General features: G+C 44.0%; 1 protein-coding gene across 3 annotated transcripts in view; it reads left to right on the top strand.

Moving 5' to 3' along the window:
* Positions 1-615: 615 nt before the first annotated feature.
* The window catches only part of CORO1C (coronin 1C), an 81,105-nt gene continuing 59,918 nt past the window's right edge, over positions 616-21,802 (top strand). Inside the window, exons 1-2 of one of the 3 annotated variants that reach the window (XM_061169428.1) lie at positions 1,058-1,136; positions 16,757-16,995. The gene's annotated coding sequence lies outside the window, so the exon portion shown is untranslated. Of the gene's footprint in view, positions 715-1,043; positions 1,137-16,756; positions 16,996-21,802 lie in introns of those variants that run through there. The other 2 variants (XM_061169427.1, XM_061169429.1) reach the window with 2 other exon arrangements.

The following is a 21,802-nucleotide window of genomic DNA, read 5'->3' as shown; positions in this document are numbered from 1 at the left end:
CTATAAAGAGGACAACTTCACGCTACAGATCAGGAGAGTCAGGCCCACAGAGATGAAGGGAACTGCCCCAGGACACGCAGTCTGACAGCAGCAGAGATGGACTGGAATCCCGGTGCTCTGACTTTCAGGCCTGGGCCGCCCAGTTATTAAGAGAGGGTCTTTGGCCAGGAAAAGGAAGGGAGGGACCCTGTATCCTTCATTTCCTCACCTGCGAAATTGGGTCAAGACAGGCCCTTCTGTGTAGTGGGGGGGGATATGTGGGTGTGGTCCAGCCTAGGGGCCAACACCTCATGCTAGCAAAGTGACATGGTGTAGTGGAAAGAGGATCATAGCGTCGGGAATCCCCAGAAGTGGTGGTGGGAGGGTGTGAGGGCAGCAGAGGCGGAACTTCGGGAGCCAGAGGCGGGGATTCGAGCATTCTGGGCGGGGCTTGGAGAATTAACGCCGTTAGATGGGCAGTGGGCGGGACTTGCGATGCTGCGAATAGGTTTACCAGCCCGTGGGCGGGGCTTCTAGAAGTTGGGGCGGGGTTTGTGACGCAGAAGGGCCAGTTCTGAAGGAATGAGAGGGGAGCTGGGCTTAGGGAGCCGGGAGGCTGGCGAGGGGTTTGGATGGGGCAATGGGCGGGGTTCAGAGGAGCTGATGTTACGGTTTTAAGGGACTCTGGGGGAATTTTTGAGGAGCCGTGGGATGTGGCCGTGCCGAGCCAAACAGGTCAGTGGGCGGGGCTCTAAGGTAACCGCTCCCGGTTCTTTGGGGTCAGTGGGCGTGGCCCTCCGGCCACTCAGAGGACTAGCGGGCGGTGCTTGCGCTTGGGCACCGCCTTCCTCCGCGGCACTCCTGCATCCCTCGGCGCGACCAGAGGGGGCGCTAGAAAGAGTGAGGCGTGGAACGCAGGGTGGGAAGCGGGCTTCCCCTCCCGGAAGTGGGCGTGGTGCTCCGCAACCCGGTGGCCCTGGTTGGGCGCGGTGCGGCGCGGGGGCGGGGCCTGCGTGGAGCGGCGGGGGCGGGGGCGGCTGTCCGCGCCCCTCCCCCGCGCGGCGCTCAGTGCCAGGCGGGAGGTGGTAGCGGTTGGAGGCTTCTCTGGGCTTTGCAGCGGGGACTTCGGCAGCGGCGCCTCAGGCACCTCAGCCCTGGTGAGCTGCGCGCGCCCGGCGGGGCGGCTTGGGAGCGAGCCGGACGGGCGGACGGACCTGTCCTTTCAGCGTGTGCCGGCGCCGGCTGACAGGAGCGGGCGGGGCGTGGGACAGGGCCCGGTGGAGCGGACAGGGCTGGGTGGGCGCGCGCGGCGCGGATCCTTGGGCCGGGGGTCCGCCCTGGCCGGTGTGCAGGGGGCAGGGGTAGGGGCTGCTGCGGGAGACTTGGGATCCGGTGGGGAAGGGAGTTGGGGAACGAACCGCTCGGCCTGAAGAGAGTGAACCCAGGTTCCTGTGGGGAGGAGGCTGCCCTGGGGAGACTTTTAGGGGTCCGGAACCCTCCTGGCCGGGCGAGGAGCTGAGGGGGGACGAGGCTGCCCCGGGAAGGGTTTTAGGGGTCAGGGCTCCGCCAGGTTGGGTGGGGTCTTGGGTGGGGAGGGGCTGCTAGAGGCTAGGGCGCAGAGCCCGGGGGGCGCCAGGCCTGGGAGGCGGGACTTGAGCCGCCCTGGGGAGCGAGTGGGTGGGGGGTGGCTAGGGGCCGGGCTCACGTGGCGCCGGGGGGAGCTGGTCCCTGCGTGGGAGGGACGAGGCCGGTGGTCCGGCCTGGGGGTTGCCAGCTTTGGGGTACGAGGCCGGCTCTGGGCACTGAAGAGATGGGTTGGGGGTCGGGAAGGGCGGGGCAGGGCTGAAGCTGGGGTGATGTGGGTGGGGGCGACTCGGGAGGATGAGCCGGGCTTTGGGAACGGAGGGCTGGGACTGGCGGGGGAGGGGCGGGGGGGCGGGTTGGGAGAGGAAGAATGGGGCAGGAAGGCTGCAGGGTCGGGGGCCTGGAGCGTCCGCGTGAACTGGGTGATTCAGAGATACGCTCGCCTAAGAGCGGAGCAGCTGGCGAGGGACGCAGTAAGAAGGAGCGAGGTGCAGGTGGGGCTCCGCTGCGCCTAAATGACTGAGGATGAACTCAGACGTAGCGGTTGGAAATGCAGGGACCGAGCCCTCTCCCGCCTGTCCATACAGGCGCGCGCACACAGCTCTGTGTCTCTCAAATGACTTGAATGTGTTGGGGGGAAGTGGCAGGCTGCGGGGAGAGCCGAGAAGAAAGGGGCTTCCTCTTGCAGGGAGGCGCTGGCCCTGCCGTCCTTTTTTGGGAGTGTTCAACGGGTTTTTGATCGCTGGAAAAGGAAACGTACGCTTTACTGCATCGCGGTTTAGAATCACATCCTATATTTGGCCTTAATGTAGGCTGTCCTTGTTTTGTGGTGTCTGAAGTCCTTGCTCTACATGTTGCAAACGTGGGATTCAGTGTGAGAAGCAAATTGCAAGTCGCTCATCTCCCCCAGGAGAGCAAGAGGCCTTTCTTTTCTATAATACATTAAAACAGAATTGAATATAGTGCGCGTTTGTAAACTGGTACTGGGTGGCGAATGTGTTTACTTTTGCAAATAGTTATCACAAAATGTAATATTAGGCCCTCTCACTGCAGCCTTCCTGCCCAGGATTACATCCTCAAACAGTACTTGTAGGGCTCGTAGTCACTCTATGTAATAATGCATTTCATTGTCCTTATCTGGCAGAGCTCTCCTGACACCAGGGCCTGCTAGAATAGACAGAAACATGATTAAGTATAAGCGGTTGCTTTGCACCGTCTGTTCAGTTGTGAAGGCAAATAGATATCTGTTTATATGACTGCACTTTCTTCATTCCCTATAAAACTGAAGAAATGGGAAAAATCTATTTTGGACTTGATTCTGTATATTTCAGAAAACTAATTTAAGGAAACTAATTTTTTTTTTTTGGCTTGGAGGTACATTTCAGAGTCACAATGTTTGGGTATGAAGCCTAATAGTAACTCTTGGGTCTGAGAGGTTGCATAAATAAATAGGGGGGGAAAGTGAAATAAAAGTGGGAATTGTATATTAGGCCTTGAGGTGCCATGTTTTGTGGTAAATGTTTGTCGTGTGTACTGGGTATAAAGGTTGGGTACACACCTTTTTGACAAATCTGGAATGTGCCTTGTCCGTGTTTGTTTTTCATTATTTGTGGAAGGTACATTAAAGCTTGATGGATTCTAATAGACGCATACCAATGAGAGATCACTGCACAAAATATTGAATTTTTCATGATCATTTGTTACTTTGCCTGCAGATTGTGCTAATCAGAAGTTATGTCTATTTATATAAAATTTGGGATTAGATTCAGGGTTGACAGATAGGACTTGCGGTGTGTGTGCTACTTCATTATTTTTTTAAAAATTGAGGTATAATTGACATGTAACATTATGTTAGTTTCAGGTGTACAACATAATGATCTGATATTTGTATACACTGAAATGGTCACCACAATAAGCCTAGTTACAGTGCGTCACCATACAAAGTTACAATTTTTTTGTGTGTGTGTGACAAGAACTTTTAAGATTTATTCTCGTGGCAACTTTCAAATACGCACTGCATTATTATTGACTATAGTCACCATGTTGTCCATTACATCCCATGACTTAATTCATTTTATAACTGGAAGTTTGTACTTCTTGACTTCCTTCACCCATGACATACAGCACTTTTTAAATACTTGGATTTTTTTGATGTAAGTTTTATGCTTAACGCAGCTGTCACTTTTGAGAGTCACTCGAACCATGAGGAGAGTCACTCAGATGCTTATGAAACGGAACATTCAAAAGGATAAGTGATCAGTTCTTAGTTATGTCACTGGGGGTGTGGAAATTCAGTTCTGTATGATGGCAAATTATTTCTTAATACTTTGATTTGTCACCAGCAGTGCTTTAGAAACATTATATTAACCAGGTTGTTTTACCTTTGACTTCTTTTTTCAGAGGTGGAACAATAATAAATTTGAGTGCCACTTTCAGATTCAGGGTACAAATCCTGTTTGTTTTCCTTTTGATGACTTCCCAGTGTCACCTTATTCCTGTCAGAACTCTTTTCTGACACTTGTATGTCTTTTTAAACTTAAGATGCCTTTTCTTTATTAAAACATGGAAATACTCATGAATATTTCAGTATGACCTAGTACCTAGAATGTTAAGTAATAGAATCTCTCTGGGGTTTCATTGCCCTAGTTCAGATGCTTTAAAGTGAGTGAACAAGATTCTACACTGCTTTTGAGAGCTTATTTTGTATTTCAGTGGCACATAATGGAATCTTTTTTGTTTTATAACCACTTTTTTGAGATATAATTTACATACCATACAGTTCACCCATTTAAAGTGTACAGTTCAGTGGTTTTTAGTATATTCACAGAGTTGTGCAGTCATCACCACAATTTTATTTTTTTTTATTTTTTAATTTTTAAAATAAATTTATTTATTTATTTATTTTTGGCCACGTTGGGTCTTCATTGCTGTGTGTAGGCTTTCTCTAGTTGCGGCGAGCGGGGGCTACTCTTCCTTGTAGTGCACGGGCTTCTCATTGTGGTGGCTTCTCTTGCTGCGGAGCACGGGCTCTAGGTGCGCGGGCTTCAGTAGTTGTGGCTCACAGGCTCTAGAGCACAGGTTCAATACTTGCGGCACACGGGCTTATTTGCTCCGCATCTTCTCAAGTCATTAGTGGACAATTGTGTATTTTCTTTGGAGAAACCTCTGTTTAGATGCTTTGCTCTTTTTAAAATTGGGTTATCTTTTTGTTGTTATGAATTATTTATATATTCTAGATACAAGTGCCTTATCAGATATGACTTGCGAACATTTTTTCCAGTTTGCGAGTTATCTTTTTTTTTTTAAATAAATTTATTTGTTTGTTTTTGGCTGCGCTGGGTCTTTGCTGCTGTGCATGGGCTTTCTTTAGTTGTGGCGAGCAGGGGCCACTCCTTGTTGCGGTATGTGGGTTTCTCATTGCGGTGGCTTGTCTTTGTTGCAGAGCACGGACTCTAGGCGCGTGGGCCTCAGTAGTTGTGGCACATGGGCTCAGTAGTTGTGGCTCGCAGGGTCTAGAGCGCAGGCTCAGTAATTGTGGCGCACGGGCTTAGTTGCTCCGCAGCATGTGGGATCTTCCTGGATCAGGGCTCGAACCTGTGTCCCCTGCATTGACAGGCAGATTCTTAACCACTGCGCCACCAGGGAAGTCCCGAGTTGTCTTTTCACTTTCTTTTCTTTTTTAATTTAATTTTATTTATTTTTGGCTGCACTGGGTCTTCATTGCTGCGCACGGGCTTTCTCTAGTTGCAGCGAGCGGGGGCTACTCTTCCTTGCGGTGCACGTGCTTCTCATTGCGGTGGCTTCTCTTGTTGCAGAGTACGGGCTCTAGGTACGTGCACTTTCAGTAGTTGTGGCTCGAGGGTTCTAGAGCGCAGGCTCAGTAGTTGTGGCGCATGGGCTTAGTTGCTTCGTGGCATGTGGGGTCTTCCTGGACCAGGGATCGAACTCGTGTCCCCTGCATTGGCAGGCGGACACTTAACCACTGCACCACCAGGGAAGTCCCTCCTTTCACTTTCTTGGTGGTGTCCTTTGAAGTAGAAAAGTTTTTAATTTTGGTGAAGTTTAATTTATGCATAATGGAGTCCAAACTGATAATGAGTTAGAAATTATTTAGACCTTAAATCACATCCTCACTGGTAGTTTGGTTATATAAATTAAAATCCAAATGTGAAAGGATTAGGGAAAGATTTGAGTTAGTTCTACATCAAAAAAGGTTCATCAGGGAACATATCATTACCTGTTTAAATCCTCTCGTGGTCTCCCACCCCATTGTCTGTGGTTAAAGTTCAGACTTAATGTGGTTGTGGATGAGGACAGCTCTGATTTCAGCCTGTCTCATCTCTCACTGCTCCCCTTCCTGTGTTTCATCTCCATTGCCACTTCCTGAACTGTCCAGCCTTAAGATCTTGTGATGCACTTACTACTTGGCTCCCTTTCCACCTGGTGAATCCCTCTTGTCCTTTGGGATTCTCCACGAAACCGTCCTTAGTCCTCACAGGCAGACATTGTCCCTGCCCTCATGCATCAGAGATTCGTCACTCCTGTCTGCTACGAGGAACTGGATTTGAACTTGAGCCCACCGTCTGAAAGGCGCCTTCCCATAGAAGGCAGAATGTGAGAGAGAAGTTCACATGGAAAGCAGACCGAGATTCTGTTGCTCACAGCGTGGTCTCTAGTGCCTACTGGATATTTGCTGAATGAAAGATTATTTTTATTGAAGTTAACTGGAAAGATCCTGAGGTCAGTGGGTTTCTCTGGTTATTATTTACACCTTTGTTGCCTATGTTAAAATAACGTGAAGTACAGGGGTAATTCCTCTCTGCCTTTCTGGCACCCAAGTCCAGCTCTTACCAAAAAATTGCTCAGATGTAAACCGAGTATTTGAAACATTTTCCTGAGGGCAGATATTCTTGTCCAGGTTCTTTCCCCCTAATAAACAGTGATGACTGGCGCACAGCCTTCTCAGCAGGGCAGATGGCCAGGGAACACATTTGGTTTGGGATGATTTACCAACACCAAATGCAGCAGGCCTAGCCTGGTGGTGTTGAGGCAGTCAGTGCTGGAACTACCCCAGTGCACGCCTGATGGTGGGTGTAAATCAGGTTTTAAAGGTGCATACTTCCTTCCTTTTCATTCTTTTGTTCATGCTCTTGCTTCTGTCAGAGTATCTGATTAATACTTTAATTAAAAATACTGCACTTAGTATCTTCTTGAGAATTAGGAGAAACCAGTTGGCCATTTGGGGTATATTTTCTGTGTGTTCACTGAAGTGATTGGATTGTGGCAAGGTAGTAAAGAAAAGAAAAATAAATTTCAAATTTGTTCTTTGTCTCCTTAGGCTCAGTGAGCTATCGGTACTTATATAGTTTCTTGCTCTAAGAGTTCTGTCTGGAGAAATTGAGGCAATGAGAGGTGCAGACCTTCAGAGCCAGACTGAGCTGGGTTTCACTCTCTGCTATGATTTTGTCAATTAACCTACCTCCCTGAGCCTCTTCTGTAATATGGCGATGCTAACAGTACCTTGCTGGGTTTTGAGTAGACACCCAATAAATTTGTGTTCCCTCTGTCTTCACTCTTAAATGTCTGTTTTGGTTTTTTTCCTTAATTAATTAATTTATTTTTGGCTGTGTTGGGTGTTCGTTGCTGCACGTGGGCTTTTCTCTAGTTGCAGTGAGCGGGGGCTACTCTTCATTGCAGTGCATAGGCTTCTCGTTGAGGTGGCTTCTCTTCTTGTGGAGCACGGGCTCTAGGCCCGCGGGCATCAGTAGTTGTGGCATGCAGGCTCAGTAGTTGTGGCTCACAGGTGCTAGAGCGCAGGCTCAGTAGTTGTGGCACACGGGCCTAGTTGTGTGTGGGATCTTCCCAGACCAGGGCTCGAACCCGTGTCCTCTGCATTGGCAGGCGGATTCTTAACCACTGCACCACCAGGGAAGTCCTTAAATGTCTGTTAATGAATGGAACTGGGGAGAATCAAATAGGGTAAGTTTAATATATTTTACTTCTGATATTAAGCTATTGTTGTGTGGATTCCCACTCCTGCCTTAGCATTTTAGACTTCAAATCAAACTTGAATCATTGGAGAGGAAAAAAGTGTCTAATTTTAGGATAGGAAGGTAGTGTTAAAAATGAGGCAGTTTTTGGCCATCTATCTGAATTGGAAATGTCTATTCAGACTACTCTTATTCAGGCCTTATGCTTCTATGCAGTCTGTCTGTCTGTCTATTTTAAGGAAAAAGGTTTAGCTCCTGGCAAAAGATTGATCTTTCAGGGTTTGGAGGGAGATTGCACTGCAGGGTGTGAGATGCTCATGGGATTGAGTATGATGTGAATGGCAGCATTGTGATACAGTGTAACATTCTGTGTGGGAAAAGAGCCTCCATAGTCTCATGGGATGTTAAATTAGGCCTGTCATTTGAATCTTACATTAATGACAAAAATTGTTACTCCTGTTTGCCATAGTCAAGAAAAATCAAATTAATGCAAAGATCGGAGTGAGAGAAACTACTATAAATGGGAGTAGGAAGGCTTGTATTTTGTACGACTGAAGGTGGGAATTTCACAGTACATATTTTTCCCCCTTTGGTCATGCAGTTATCTACATTTAAAAAATTATGAATAATGGATCATACTTTTAGCCCCAGTATCTCACCACCTTTTGAAAAATATATCGTATTGGGTTTGGGAGATTATTTCTCACGCCCAGAGGTCCTCAACTTGATGCCCGTGAGGATCAGCTCTAGACCTTGGTCAGTCCAGCTGCCTGGGCTCCAGCTCCCTGGTGACTCTGAATCACAGCCAGAGCGGAAAGTACCTTGCTGCCTTGTTCCTCATCTGATGGACGAGGGGACTGTGGTCACAGGTGCTTGAAAGACTTGCCCAAGATCAGGAACTTGACTGTCCCTCCCTTCTGCCCCCACCTCCTTCCATGGGTAGTGTGAATTCATTTTTGCAGTAGGTGGTGTAGATTTATACTATAGTGTGAATTTTTTTTTTTTTTAACAGTGTGAACCCAATGTGCTTACCCTGAGTTTTAGTCCTTGACCCAACGCAACAATTCCCTCTTAAGCTTCTGTCACAGTCTTTTGCCGGATTTACAAACTGAGCCTACTCACTGTTTATCACTTCAGTTCATCATCACAATTGGTAGTTAGTACCAATGGGTTTCCCCCCCCACCTCACATCTTCAGATTGTACATGTATTAAACTATGAAGCTTGGTCCAGATTTTCAGGGTTTCTTTTTAGATGCAGTTTGGGGAAACTTGAAAATACGTGGAATCTCTTGGAAAAGCCTTTGGTAGACTTGATTTCCTAGTTTTCATGTAAAGTTCCTTGACAGTATTTTATTGATCCCTTTTTGTGTCCTCAATCATGTAATCTGACCATTAGTATGCAGTCATGGTAAGGATTTATCTTGGGTGTTTCAAAGACCAATTAATATCGCAAAGGTCAGCCCCATTAAGCCATCCATATATGAAAAGGCTGATTTTGACAGGAACAACATCCAGCCAGTACTGGAACTACAGGCAGGCATAATGAAAACCCCGTGGCATTGGCAGAAGTTGATCATTACTTCGCAGCGTGGTCATTCTATCTCCGGGGAACCAAGGCAGCCTGGTAATCTGGGCACATGTCAGTTTGGTGTAAGAGCCTTTTTTGCCCCATTGTGGACTCACGTGTGTCCCCACGTTCTGACAGTTGCTGAGGCCTTCATTCTGGATGAACAAAGCTGTAGTTTTTCAGTTTTGTGAACGGCCATAAACACACATGGGAAGGGAAGTGTTGGGAGTGTGAAGCCTTTGGGGGTGTATTTCCACTCTTGACATTGTCAGGGTTCTTGACAAAATTCACAAGCTCCCCCTCTGTAGCATGAATGTTTACTCACCATTATTTGCTTACTTCACATGAAAGATACTTAAATTCCTTTTCATAATGGTCAAGCATTCTTTTCTAGTTAAAGACTCTAATTCCTTTCATTCTTAGGAACTTAAAGAATTGAGGCTGGTTTATTAATGTAAGAACTCAAATGCTGCCTGAGCGGTGACTGAGAAACACACATAAACTTGAGCTATCATCTCTGTTAAGCAGAAGGATTTATTAGGAGACTGACTAGTCACTTTACAAGCTAGATGGTGAATTAATTTTGCGGTTAGTAGTGTCTTTAGCTTAACAATGTCATCCGAGTTTTTCTTGGCAAGCAAGAGAAAGGCCAGAGCCAACAAGTGCTGGCCACAGCTCTTTGGGGTGATATTTAATAAGATGCGTGTTGTCTGTTTTAGAAATAGAGTAACCGTCCCTTAGGCTCTCTCTCTTATGGGAACCACTGTTGCTTTACAGTGTTACATAGGAAAAGGGAAATTGGAAGTATTTATTTATTTATTCATTCATTCATACATACATACATACATACCCTGAAACGTCCCTGGTCTTCTTATGCAGTATAGAGATATCGTGCATGCACTGGGCTGAATTATTATACATTGTCAAGCGGAACAAATGATACATCTTACCTGCAAAGGGTAGTTGTGAGTCATGTGGTTCTCTAACCATGAAAGGTTGAGAGCCCAGAGGCAGCTTCTGTTTTGGAGGCAACGTGTACATTCAGTCCCCAACCCAGGACTGGGTCGTGTTCCAAAGTCTAACTCAGTTATTTGGAACTGAGAAGGCATTTTTGGGTACAGATTCAGTGTTATAGTGGTGGGTAGGTTCCCAGCCTAGACTGAAGAAATCTGTTTAATTCACAGCACAGCTTTTTAAACTGTTAATGATGATAGCTGAATTCTGGATCTTGGAAGCTGGGAGTCATGTGACAAAGAAGTAAGGAACCCTGCTCCACCCCAGATGCCTGTCTGTGTAGGCTGTGTGGCATCCAGCAGCCTCATGCCACAGCAGCCCTCCAAGTTCATCTTCCTTCTCTCTTAACTTGAAGCTTCCACTCCGCTGGTTAAGCTGATCTCCTTTAAATAGTAGTCGCAAAGCAGATGGTTCAAATTCATTTCTGCTATTGTGCTCCTGGATGGCTACAGTTCCTACTAGACTACCACTGTTATTCAGTGCTAGAAGGACTAGGGCTTTGTCTTATTTCACTCATGTCTCAACCCTTTTAGAGCTACAGTGTTAATATTTTTACAAAGGAAGCTCCTTATTGATAAACATCGTCTCTCTGAAATGTTGGCATGTAGTCAGTATAACAATGTTTCAAGGGGAAAGTTGAAGGAAAGTGAGTGGGGTCAGACAGAGCCCATATAGAAGGCTAACCCTGGTTCCTGGAATCGGGAAGAAGCCTTGCCTGCTTTAGAAAGGTTCCTCCTGTAACCTCAAAAACAGAGAATCTGCTCAGCTTTTTTCAAAATACACAGGATCCTTTTTTTTTTTCTCTTTTCATTTGGGAAACACAGCTTGAAAGGGTCTTATGTTTTAGCAGTGACGTAGTTTCCAGGACCTTTGAGAAGTAGATCAGGGCAGGGTAATGGTTGTGAGTTGGGGCAACTTGTGCTGGTCCCCGTCTATATCTCTGTCCCTTTATAAACTCTTACCACAAAGCCCCTTCTTTCCTCACGGGGAAATAATTGATCTTTCCTTTTTGTTATTGCCTCTTTGAAGAGTTTGGATTGTCTGGTTTTTAAGAATGTCTTATTCGAGCATTTTATGATGCTAAGTGTGATAAGGATTAGGGACTTGATTTTTCTGGTGCAGTTAGAAAAAATCTTGTTCACAAAGTGTTAATGGCAGGCTTAATATTTTGATTTACTTTTAAAAGGTATAATAGTTTTAAAAATACATTACAAGCTTCTTCTAGCCCCCAAGTATGTAATTCTTGACGCTGAATTCTCTGTGTGAAGCCTGAGCTCTGCGGGGGTTGAGAGGACAGGGTGGTGGGGAGTCAGTGTCTCTGGGACACTGGGTCGAGGCCCTGCCCCTGCCCAAGGGTTTGGGAAATAGCGCTGGGCTGACTCAGAGGAGGTGTAATTGGGGAAGAGTAGTGTCAAATGGATAAGGGAGATGGCCCAGATTGTCCAGGGTCATGAGAACAGAATACACATTTATACGGTGTGTTTGCGTAAAAGATAAGCATAGTTTAGATATGGAGCTGTAAAGGTAGCTGGAAGTGTAATTTGTGGGTGTCCCTAACATTATTGATTTCTGTGCTATTCCTAATTACCTTTTGGGTTAAATGAGTAGAAATTTTAAGTAAACATAAGTGTGGAATTATTATTTTCCACTTTGTGAAAGTGAACACTAGTACCCACTCTATGCCACGTTCCGTGAAGGCAGAGAATGTCACAATGTTTTTGTGCCTCCGTTTCCAAGCGGGCTGCGTGACACATGGTAGAAATTTTAAGTAAACATAAGTGTGGAATTATTATTTTCCACTTTGTGAAAGTGAATACTAGTACCCACTCTATGCCACGTTCCATGAAGGCAGAGAATGTCACAATGTTTTTGTGCCTCCGTTTCCAAGCGGGCTGCGTGACACATGGTAGGTGCTCAGTAAATGTTAGTCGAATAATTGAATTTCAGTTTTACATGGTACACTTGTAATAGTGATTGTTAGTCTTCCCATTTTCCTAGAAGATGAAAGGAAAAGAGGAAATTTTCTATGGTGTAGAAGGACTACTGATTGTAAACATTTGCCTAGTAAATTATGTTATGATAAGCTAGTCATCATTTTCATTTAAATAAGTGTGTTAGCATATACACACATTTATTTACTGAAACGTTTTATCTGTAAAGCAAATTTTGGAGTTCTGGTTATTTAAAGCGTGAATTCTGATGAAAAATAGGGTGGCATCACATATTGGTACTTTATTGCAAATTTACCTAACTAACTTCTTGAATAAATTGAAAGTACTGGTGGCATGGAGTTCTTAGGGCTTTGATTTGTGGTTTGGTTAGCAACTTCAACTTCAGAAAGAATCCTTGAAGGAACGTCCTAGTGGAAGTGTGCCTTCAGCTGGAGAGTTTTTGTCAAAACAGATATGGGAAGAAACCTAATTTGTATCAAGATGAGGATTTAAAGTTAAGGTAGCCCTCGAAAAAACTGAGTTTCCCTTTCTTGTCTTTCTCCTTTCCTCAGAGTTTCTTACCTTTTAATCGACTGCCTGTAAAGTGTCTGCATTGGACGCTGAGGGGCCCCTAGGCCCAGCCCCAGGGGAATCACAGGGCAGGTCTCAGCTCATTTCAGTGGCTCCTGGATCTCCAAGGATTTAATGTGCTTGGGTTCATTTAACTTGAGAAATTGACAAGAACCAAGTACATTAAGAAAGGGTGAATTGGGCACCCTTTCAGCTGTTGAATCATTTAGGAGTTCATTTGTGCAATATTAAAATTTGAAAACCTGTAGGCTTTGGTTTATATCGTATTAGTAACATGTGATCACAAAAAAAGAATCATTTTGTAGCTGCATTTTTGTGTGTGTTATTTCTGGCCGTTTTTAGAGGTTACTACAAACCATACATGTAGTTTGTTTGTTGTAAATGTAGTTTTTTAGAAGAGTACTGTTAGGGGTGGGAAGCCCCTGATCTTTCTGCTAACCTTCTACTCAAAATGCTTGAAAAAGGATTCTTCCTGCTTTCATTTGAGGCATATGGAATTTCTCTTTTAGTTACTATTATGCAGTCCAATTAATTTAACATAAAGGATTAAGGACTATGATTTTCTTTTCAAATCTTTATCCAGTTTGGAGGGAAATTGGATTTGGGATGGTTAAGGTTACAGTTGTACCAGCTAAGGCTGGTAAAAGCTTCTAGTAATAGAGAATTCACTCCCAAAATACTTAGCCCAAATGTTTCCTCCTGAAAGTTGAGTTTTGTTTGTCTCCACTTCCCCGGAGGTATTTTCATTTTATTGGTAAAAGGAGATGTGTGGCGTTTTCCCGCTAAAGAACTGAGACCTTTGGAAGGTGTTGGGTGGTGGTAAAGTATTTATTTGGTAGTAACTACATTTTCCCCAGTTTCTTGTACTCTGTTGTTGACACTGATGTTCTGAGTTTTTTGTTTTCCCCCTCTTTAGAAGAGAGGTGTGCTGATAAGGAAATAGTTTGTAATTTTACCGAAAAGGATCAGACAAAACAATTTGTCTGAAGGTGCAGTAAGATTTCAAGAGGTACAGGCACACCTCATTTTGTTGCACTTCACAGATACTGTGTTTTTTACAAATGGAAGGTTTGTAGCAACCCTGCATCCAGCAAGTCTATCAGTGCCATTTTTTCCAATGGCATTTGCTCACCTCATGTCTCTGTGTCACATTTTGGTAATTCTCCCAATATTTCAAACTTTTTCATTATTATACTTGGTATGGTGCTCTGTGATCAGTGATCGTTGATGTTACCATTGTAATGGTTTTGGGGCATCACAAACCATGCCCATAATAAGATGGTGAACTCAATAAATGTGTTTTCTAACTGCTCTGCTATCTGGCCATTCCCCTGTCTCTCTCCCTCTCCTCAGGCCTCCCTATTCCCTGAGACACAACAATGTTGAAATTAGGCTGGTTAATAACCCTACACTGGCTTCTAAGTGTTAAAGTGAAAGGAAGAGTCTTATGTCTCTCACTTTAAATCAAAAGCTAGAAATTATTAAGCTTAGTGAGCGAGGCATGTCGAAAGCCGAGATAGGCTTACAGTTAAGCTTCTTGGACCAGTTAGCCAAGTTGTGAATGCAGACAAAAAGTTCTTGAAGGTCTCCAGTGAACCTGGAATGATAAGAAGCAAAGCAGTCTTATTGCTGATATGGAGAAAGTTTTAGTGGTCTGGAGAGAAGATCAAACCAGCCACAACATTCCCTTAAGCCAAAGCCTAATCCAGAGCAAGGCCCTAACTCTTTTCAATTCTGTGAAGGCTGAGAGAAGTGAAGAAGCTCCAGAAGAAAAGTTTGGAGCTAGCAGAGGTTAGTTCATGAGGTTTAAGGAAAGAAGCTGTCTCCATAACATCAAAGTGCAAGGTGAGGCAGCAAGTGCTGACATAGAACCTGGAGCAAGTTCTTCAGAAGATCCAGCTCAGATCATTAATGAAGGTGCGCACTAAATAACAGATTTTCAACATAGGTGAAACAATCTTCTACTGGAAGAAGATGCCACCTAGGACTTTCATAGCCAGAGAGGAAAAGTCAATGCCTGGCTTCAAAGCTTCAAAGGACAGGCTGACTCTCTTGTTAGGGGCTCATGCAGCTGGTGACTTAAGTTAAAGCCAGGGCTCATTTACCATTCTGAAAATCCTAGGGCCCTTAAGAATTATGCTAAATCTACTCTGCCTGTGCTCTATAAATGGAACAACAAAGCCTGAATGACAGCACATCTGTTTACAACATGGTTTCCTGAATATTTTAAGCCTACTATTGAGACCGACTGCTCAGAAAAAGATTCCTTTCAAAATATCGCTGCTTGTTAACAACTCACCTGGTCACTCCCGAGCTCCGGTGGAGAGGTACCACGAGATGAAAGTTGTTTTCATGCCTGCTAACACAGTGCCCACTCTGCAGTCCACGGATCAAGAAGGAGTTTCGACTTTCAAGTCTTACTATTTAAGAAATACATTTTGTAGGGCTGTAGCTGACATAGATGGTGATTCCTCTGATGGATCTTAGCAAAGTCAATTGAAAACCTACTAGAAAGGATTCACCTTTCTAGATGTCATTAAGATCATTCATGATTCATGAGAAGAGGTCAAAATACCAACATTAATAGGAGTTTGGAAGAAGTTAATTCCAGTCGTCATGGATGACTTCAGTGGAGGAAGTAACTGCAGATGGGATGGAAATAGCAAGAGAAGTAGAATTAGAAGTGGGGCCTAAAGATGGGACTGGATTGCTGCCATCTCATGATAAAACTTGAACAGATGAGGAGTTGCTTCTCATGGATGAGCAGGGAAAGTGGTTTTTGAGGTGGACTCTACTCCTGGTGAAAATGCTGTGAAGATTGTTGAAATGATAACAAAGGCTTTAGAATATGACATAAACTTAGTTGATAAAGCAGCAGCAGAGGACTGACCCCAATTTTGAAAAAAACTTCTGGTGTGGGTAAAATGCTATCAAACAGCTTTTCATGCTACAGAGAAGTCTTCCGTGAAAGGAAGAATCAATTGATGTGGCATACGTCATTGTTGTCTTATTTTAAGAAATTGCCAGGAATTTCCTGGTGGTCCATTGGTTAGGACCCTGTGCTTTCACTGCCGAGGGTATGGGTTCAATCCCTGGTCGGGGAACTAAGGTCCGGCAAGCCGCGCAGCGTGGCAAAAAACTAAAAAAAGAAAAGAAAAGAAGAAAAAAAGGAAATTGCCACAGCTACCCAACCTTCAGTAACCACCACCGTGGTCAGTCAGCAGCCGTCAACACAGAGGCAGGACCCCCAACCAGAAAAAAGATTATAACTCTCTGAAGGCTCAGATTAGATAGTTGGCTTTTAACAATGAAGTATTTTTAAATTAAGGTGTGTACATTTTTTTAAGGCATACTGCTATTGTACGCTTAATAGTGTATAGCTACAGTATAGTGTAAACATAACTTTTATATGCACTGGGAAACCAAAAAATTCTTGTGACTCGCCTTATTTTGAGATTTGCTTTATTGCGGTGGTCTGGAACCAAACCTTCAATATCTATCGTTGAGCTGTGTATGCCTGTATACTACTGCTTTTTCTATAGGATGGCTGAAAATTCATTTTTATTTTAAACAGTGTTAATTTCATTTTCAAATAGCCTGTTCAATATGTTTTTTGTTTTTTTTGGCTGCGTTGGGTCTTCATTGCTGCGTGCGGGCTTTTTCTAGTTGCGGTGAGCGGGGGCTACTCTTGGTTGCGGTGCGCGGGCTTCTCATTGCGGTGGCTTCTCTTGTTGCGGAGCACGGACTCTAGGCGCGCGGGCTTCAGTAGTTGTGGCTCATGGGCTCTAGAGCGCAGGCTCAGTAGTTGTGGCGCACGGGCTCTAGAGCGCAGGCTCAGTAGTTGTGGCGCACGGGCTTAGTTGCTCCGCGGCATGTGGGATCTTCCCAGACCAGGGCTCGAACCCGTGTCCCCTGCATTGGCAGGCAGATTCTTAACCACTGTGCCACCAGGGAAGCCCCTGTTAAATATGTTTACCTTCGAGCTCTGGGCACCTCTGTAGGCAAACTACCTTAATTTTGAAGCCACGGATCCAGTTATTAATCTGAAAAGGCACAATAAGTAATTTAAATATTTTCCTTATGTTTTTGCTCTTTTCAGACACCCTACTTGTAAAGAGAAAGCTCTTGGGAGCTGCTCCTAAGAAGTGGTTCTTCGTCCTGTATTGACTCCCTGCCCCCGTGAACTTCTGTGTCCCAGTGTTTGTCGCAGCAGCACAGTGACGGTGTGAATAATTGATTGTGGTGTCTCCTCCTGGAGACTGTCAGCTTCGTGAGAGCCAGGCCCGTCTTCTTGCTCACCATTGCATCTGCAGCGTCTAGCATCACGCCAGGCGCACGGTCAGAGTTCAGTAAATAGTTGTTGAATAAATGCATGATGAGTGACTGGGATTAAAGACCTCTTCAGCATTCACAGTCGAGTGTGTGTGTTATGTGTATTACCCCGTGGGTGCTGCTAACTCCGTTCTCCTTGAATTGTGTGTGTTTTATTAGGGGATGTGGACTGGATCCCAGTGAAAGAAACGTTCTCTATAGATTTGTAGGCTTTAGATTATAATAATTATATTAATAATAGGATCCTAGAAATAATTTATTTTAGTTCTCCTATTTTATAGATGAAGAAACAATCAACCATAGGACTAAAATGAATTAGTGGTTAGGTGACTGTGACAGGATAAGCTAGTCTTGAATCCAGGCCAGAGTTATTCCTACTCTTACCTCCCCTTGAAATATGGTCAGGAGTATGTTTATTTAATCACTGCTTGCCCAGGGTATAGGGTATTATAAAGGGAAGACAGAAATTCTTCAGTTGAAGGAGATTACTGTTTTTTTGACATTGCTACTTTTGCTATGGCTAGCCTTATGAGGGTCTTCATAAAAATGCCTTAAAAAAAAAAACCACAAAAAGATCTTGGAGTCCAGTAATTTCATTTCCTGGTATAAGTATATTGCCAAAGAATTATGAAAATTTTATTCCAAGAGAAACTCCGTCTGACTAAGTAGTGGAAACAGACTTAGCAAGTTTGAACAGTCGTACACAGTGTGCTTTCCCCCAGTTGTTGATAAGAAAAGTAGGTCATCAGTATAGAAAGAGTATTTTGAAACACATTCGTCATTAATTTTTAAGTGAGAGTGCTGGGCCAGTCATGGCGGTAAAAGTTCTGCAGTTGGGATGAGAGCTCTTGGGATTAATTTGGCTCTTTGAAGAGAGAGGCAGAGTCGAAATTCCGAGCCTGATCTCCTGTGGGGCACTTTAGCGAGATGCTGGCAGCTCAGAGGATTCTACTCAGTTCCACCGTGTTGTCTGGGCAGGCAACGCCTGCTGCTGTCTCTGATGGGGGTTTCTTCAGCAATCCTTTCTCAAAGCTCCAGGGAGGGGTATAGTGGGTGAGTTTATAAAGATGCTGGTGATAAGCAGAAAACTGGGAGATAGAGGGATTGTAAACCTGTCATCCTGACACATTATCTTCTGAAAAATCTGCTCTTCCTTTGATAATGTAATAAAAAAAAATTCTGTCATTGAAGAGCTAGAGATGACCCCTACAACCTTGTAATCTCATGTGTTAGTAACTGTAAAATTCATGTTGTGTCATTCTTCTTTATTTTAAGGGAGTTCCAGGCCCTTTTCGGGCATCTTTTAGTTGTAAAGGGTCTCTCTTTAATACAAGTGTGAGAGTCGATTTGAGGATTTGGGGTTTCTGTATTTAGGATCTTTATCTGTTGCTATTTTGCTGTCCATGTCATGCTCATTTCTTTTTTTTTAAATTTCAGCCTTACTGAGTGTAGTTGACACACCGAATTGTAAGATATTTGAAGTGGGCCTCGCGGTGATTTGATGTACGTACGTAGCTCGTTTGGTCTCTTGTCAGACTGCGTTTTCAGCAGTCAGTCTCAGAGCTGCATGTCTCACTCTGTCATCGGGGAGTGGGGAGCGCCTGTGTTGATGGCAGGCAGCCCCCACTTCTTTTTGTAACCAGTTCCTAAAATGAGTACAAAATTGTAAAGTGTGAAAGTAGGAGTTCTTTTCTCAGAAAGCTTTAAAAAGAGTAAAAGCCTGTCCGTTGCACCTCACCTTTTAGAACTTGTCCTTGATGTGTAGATTCCAGCCTTTTAGGCATGTCGGTTCAGGCTCTTGGACAGTTGAGCACAGAGCCCTCTGGCCTAAGCCTGAGGGTTTTCAGTCAGAAGCAAAGATTGGTTTCCTTTGGCACAGCTAATGCGCTCTCTCGTTGGTCTCAGCATATTTGAATGCGAACAGCCAGTTTGTGTATTGTATAAAGTGTGAGCCAAGCGCAGTTTCGTATTTAAAAATGGCACCAGCAGGCCAGGTGGAACTGTGAGCCGTGGAGGCAGCACCCCATGGAGCGGTTCTGCGTGGTGTCACTGGCTGACATGGGAAAGCCAACCTGTATGTGTGTGTGGAGTTTATCACTGAAAAAGTATGAAAGTTCAGGGGATGAACTGCCCTGTACTTTGTGGTTCGAGGTCATCGTGTCTCTCTCCAAAGTCCTTTATCTTTGGGCGAGTCACACAGTGTCTCTGGGCTGAAAATGAAAGGCCGGAGCTGGTGACCCTTTTTATTCCAGGCTTCTGTGAGGACCCAGCCTGGATGTTTCTTGGTAAATCTGACTTGCATTTCTTTGTCTTTTCATTCCAAGAAACGTTTAAAAACCAAAATGATAATGGGTTCTTGAGTCGAAACAAAGTGCACTTAGAGTCGGTATGCCTCCTTCTTGGCATTTTAACCTAGTACCTGGGTGGATAATGGGATGAAAGCGTTTGGAAGGCTATAATGAGCGTGAATTTTCACCCTTTACTTTCGCCATTCTTGGTGTCATGATAAATTGAACCAACATAAGGGCTGTTCCATACTTGCAGTCGGTTGTCTTAAGTGGAGTGCAAACCTTTCAGCCTTAGCTGCTGTGTATGAGGAATGTTGTGTATCTGTCTGACTTTCTGCTGTGCTTTATATAAAGCAAATTGTTGCATGTGGTCTTTTTTCTTCCTTCGTAAAACAACTTCTATTAAAGTAGGTAAATTAGGCGTATTTTTCTTGAGTATCTCGTATATGAATCTGTTAATTAAGGAATTGGATGCAGTACAAATGATTTGTTAGGTGAACTCTTCCAGTGTCACTGATGAATTTTGTTTAAGGACATTCAAAAAAAAGCGCAGCCGTCTCATATCCAGAAATGATGAACGTTGAATTTTTGTATTTAATCAGAGCACCTCCCGTATTTGTTTTCGGTGTCTGCTTTCTTGTGAATGTGTCTTCTACGTAGGCTTACATATTACCTTTCCAACTTCTTACAAAGAATTTTTAACTGTTGGCATTGACATTTAAATAGCTGATTTCGGGACATTTGTTTCCTCCTCTGCTGTCCTGCTTGCCACTTTCTATTAAATAACGTGTCCGATCTCTCCCACATTAAAAAGGGCCAGAAAAGCATCAACTTAGAGGGAATGTGTTCTTTCCCTATTGGGACATTCTGGAGTCTCCTGTGGTTGCTGCTGGCTAGGGGACGTGCTCAGCCTCTTGAGTCCTTGAGTAATTGACGCTCTGGAATGGTCTCAGCTAATGGGCCGAGCAGGATTTTGCTGCTAGTAGGGGTTTTCCTGTATGTGTTCCTAGCAGGATGTGTTTCCTTTCATACAAACCATAGAAGTGCATCTGCTGAAATCTTTAAACAGGAAAATGTCAAAATTGTCGTCATTTTTTACGAGATTGATGGAAGTAGAGAGAATAGAGAACAGGTAGTAACATTTATTCAGGTGTTTTGAGTATATTTTATTTGGTGCCATTACAGTATTGTAAACACCCTGTCTTGTCTACATTTTTCCCTCCCAATACCCAACACATTTCTTGTATGTCCTGTGAAATAAATTTTCTCTGTGTAACTTGACTAGGCAGTACCATAAGAAGCACGCCTTCACACTCTCCTAGAGGTTGAGGATGATCAACTGACTGTAAGATGGAAATTTTCTTCTGAGAATGATTTTTAGCAAACTTTACTCTGATGCTTGTAAAATAAGTCCTTAAACCATGGACCTTATTTTTACAGCTTGTTCTTGGTTAAGATGTTTACCCAACATGTAAAGAAAATTTTAATCATTTTTGTTTCCTTAGATGAGCTGTTAAGTATTGTGGATCTTGGTAGTCAGCTTTTAGATTTTCTTTATTTGAAGCTGAAAACAAGAATATATTATCTACTCATTAGAAATTTATGTGGGAATGTAAAATTGGTGCAGCCACTATGGAAAATGGTATGGAGGTTCCTCAAAAAATTAAAAATAGAGCTACCATATGATCCAGCAATTCCACTTCGGGGTATTTATCCAAAGGAAACTAAATCACTGTCTTGAAAAGATATCTGCACCCCCATGTTCACTGCAGTATTATTTACAATAGCCAAGATAGTGGAAACAATCTAAGTGTCCATTAACAGATAAATGGATGGGAAAATGTGGTATGATGGAATATTATTCAGCCATTAAAAAAAGAGGGAAATCCCGCCATTTGTGACAACATGGATGGATATTGAGGGCGTTATCCTAAGTGAAGTAAGTCAGATAGAGAAAGACAAATATCTTTTCAATATATCAGGGGTCCACAGCCTGTTAGGAATCAGGCCACACAGCAGGAGGTGAGTGGCGGGCAAGCGAGTGAAGCTTCATCTGCTGCTCCCCATCGCTCGCATTACCGCTTGAACCATCCCCGCCACGCCACCTCGCCTCGGTCCATGGAAAAATTGTCTTCCACGAAACCGGTTCCTGGTGCCAAAAAAGGCTGGGGACTGCTGCTGTATATCACTTACATGTTGAATCTTAAAAATGAAAACAAAAACAAAACAAAACCCAAACTCATGGAAACAGCACATTTTGGTGGTTGCCAGAGGTGGTGGATTAGGGGGGTGGATGAAATGGGTGAAGGGGTCTAAAGGTACAAACTTTCAGTTATAAGATAAGTAAGTCCTGGGGATGTAATGTACAGCATGGTGACTATAAAAAAGATAGATAAATTAAAAAGAGGTTTACTACGATGGCTGCTGGACAATCAAGACTTAACTCTTGCTTGGCCTTCAGTATCATCTAGAAACTTGGGCAGAGGAGGCATGTGTCTTTGTTTCTAAAACTGAGGTTTCAACCA

This window comes from Eubalaena glacialis, chromosome 15, assembly GCF_028564815.1.
Source record: "Eubalaena glacialis isolate mEubGla1 chromosome 15, mEubGla1.1.hap2.+ XY, whole genome shotgun sequence".
Lineage (NCBI taxonomy): Eukaryota > Metazoa > Chordata > Mammalia > Artiodactyla > Balaenidae > Eubalaena > Eubalaena glacialis.
The sequence above is the reverse complement of the archived record's forward strand: the minus strand, read 5'-3'. Positions and strand labels throughout refer to the sequence as shown.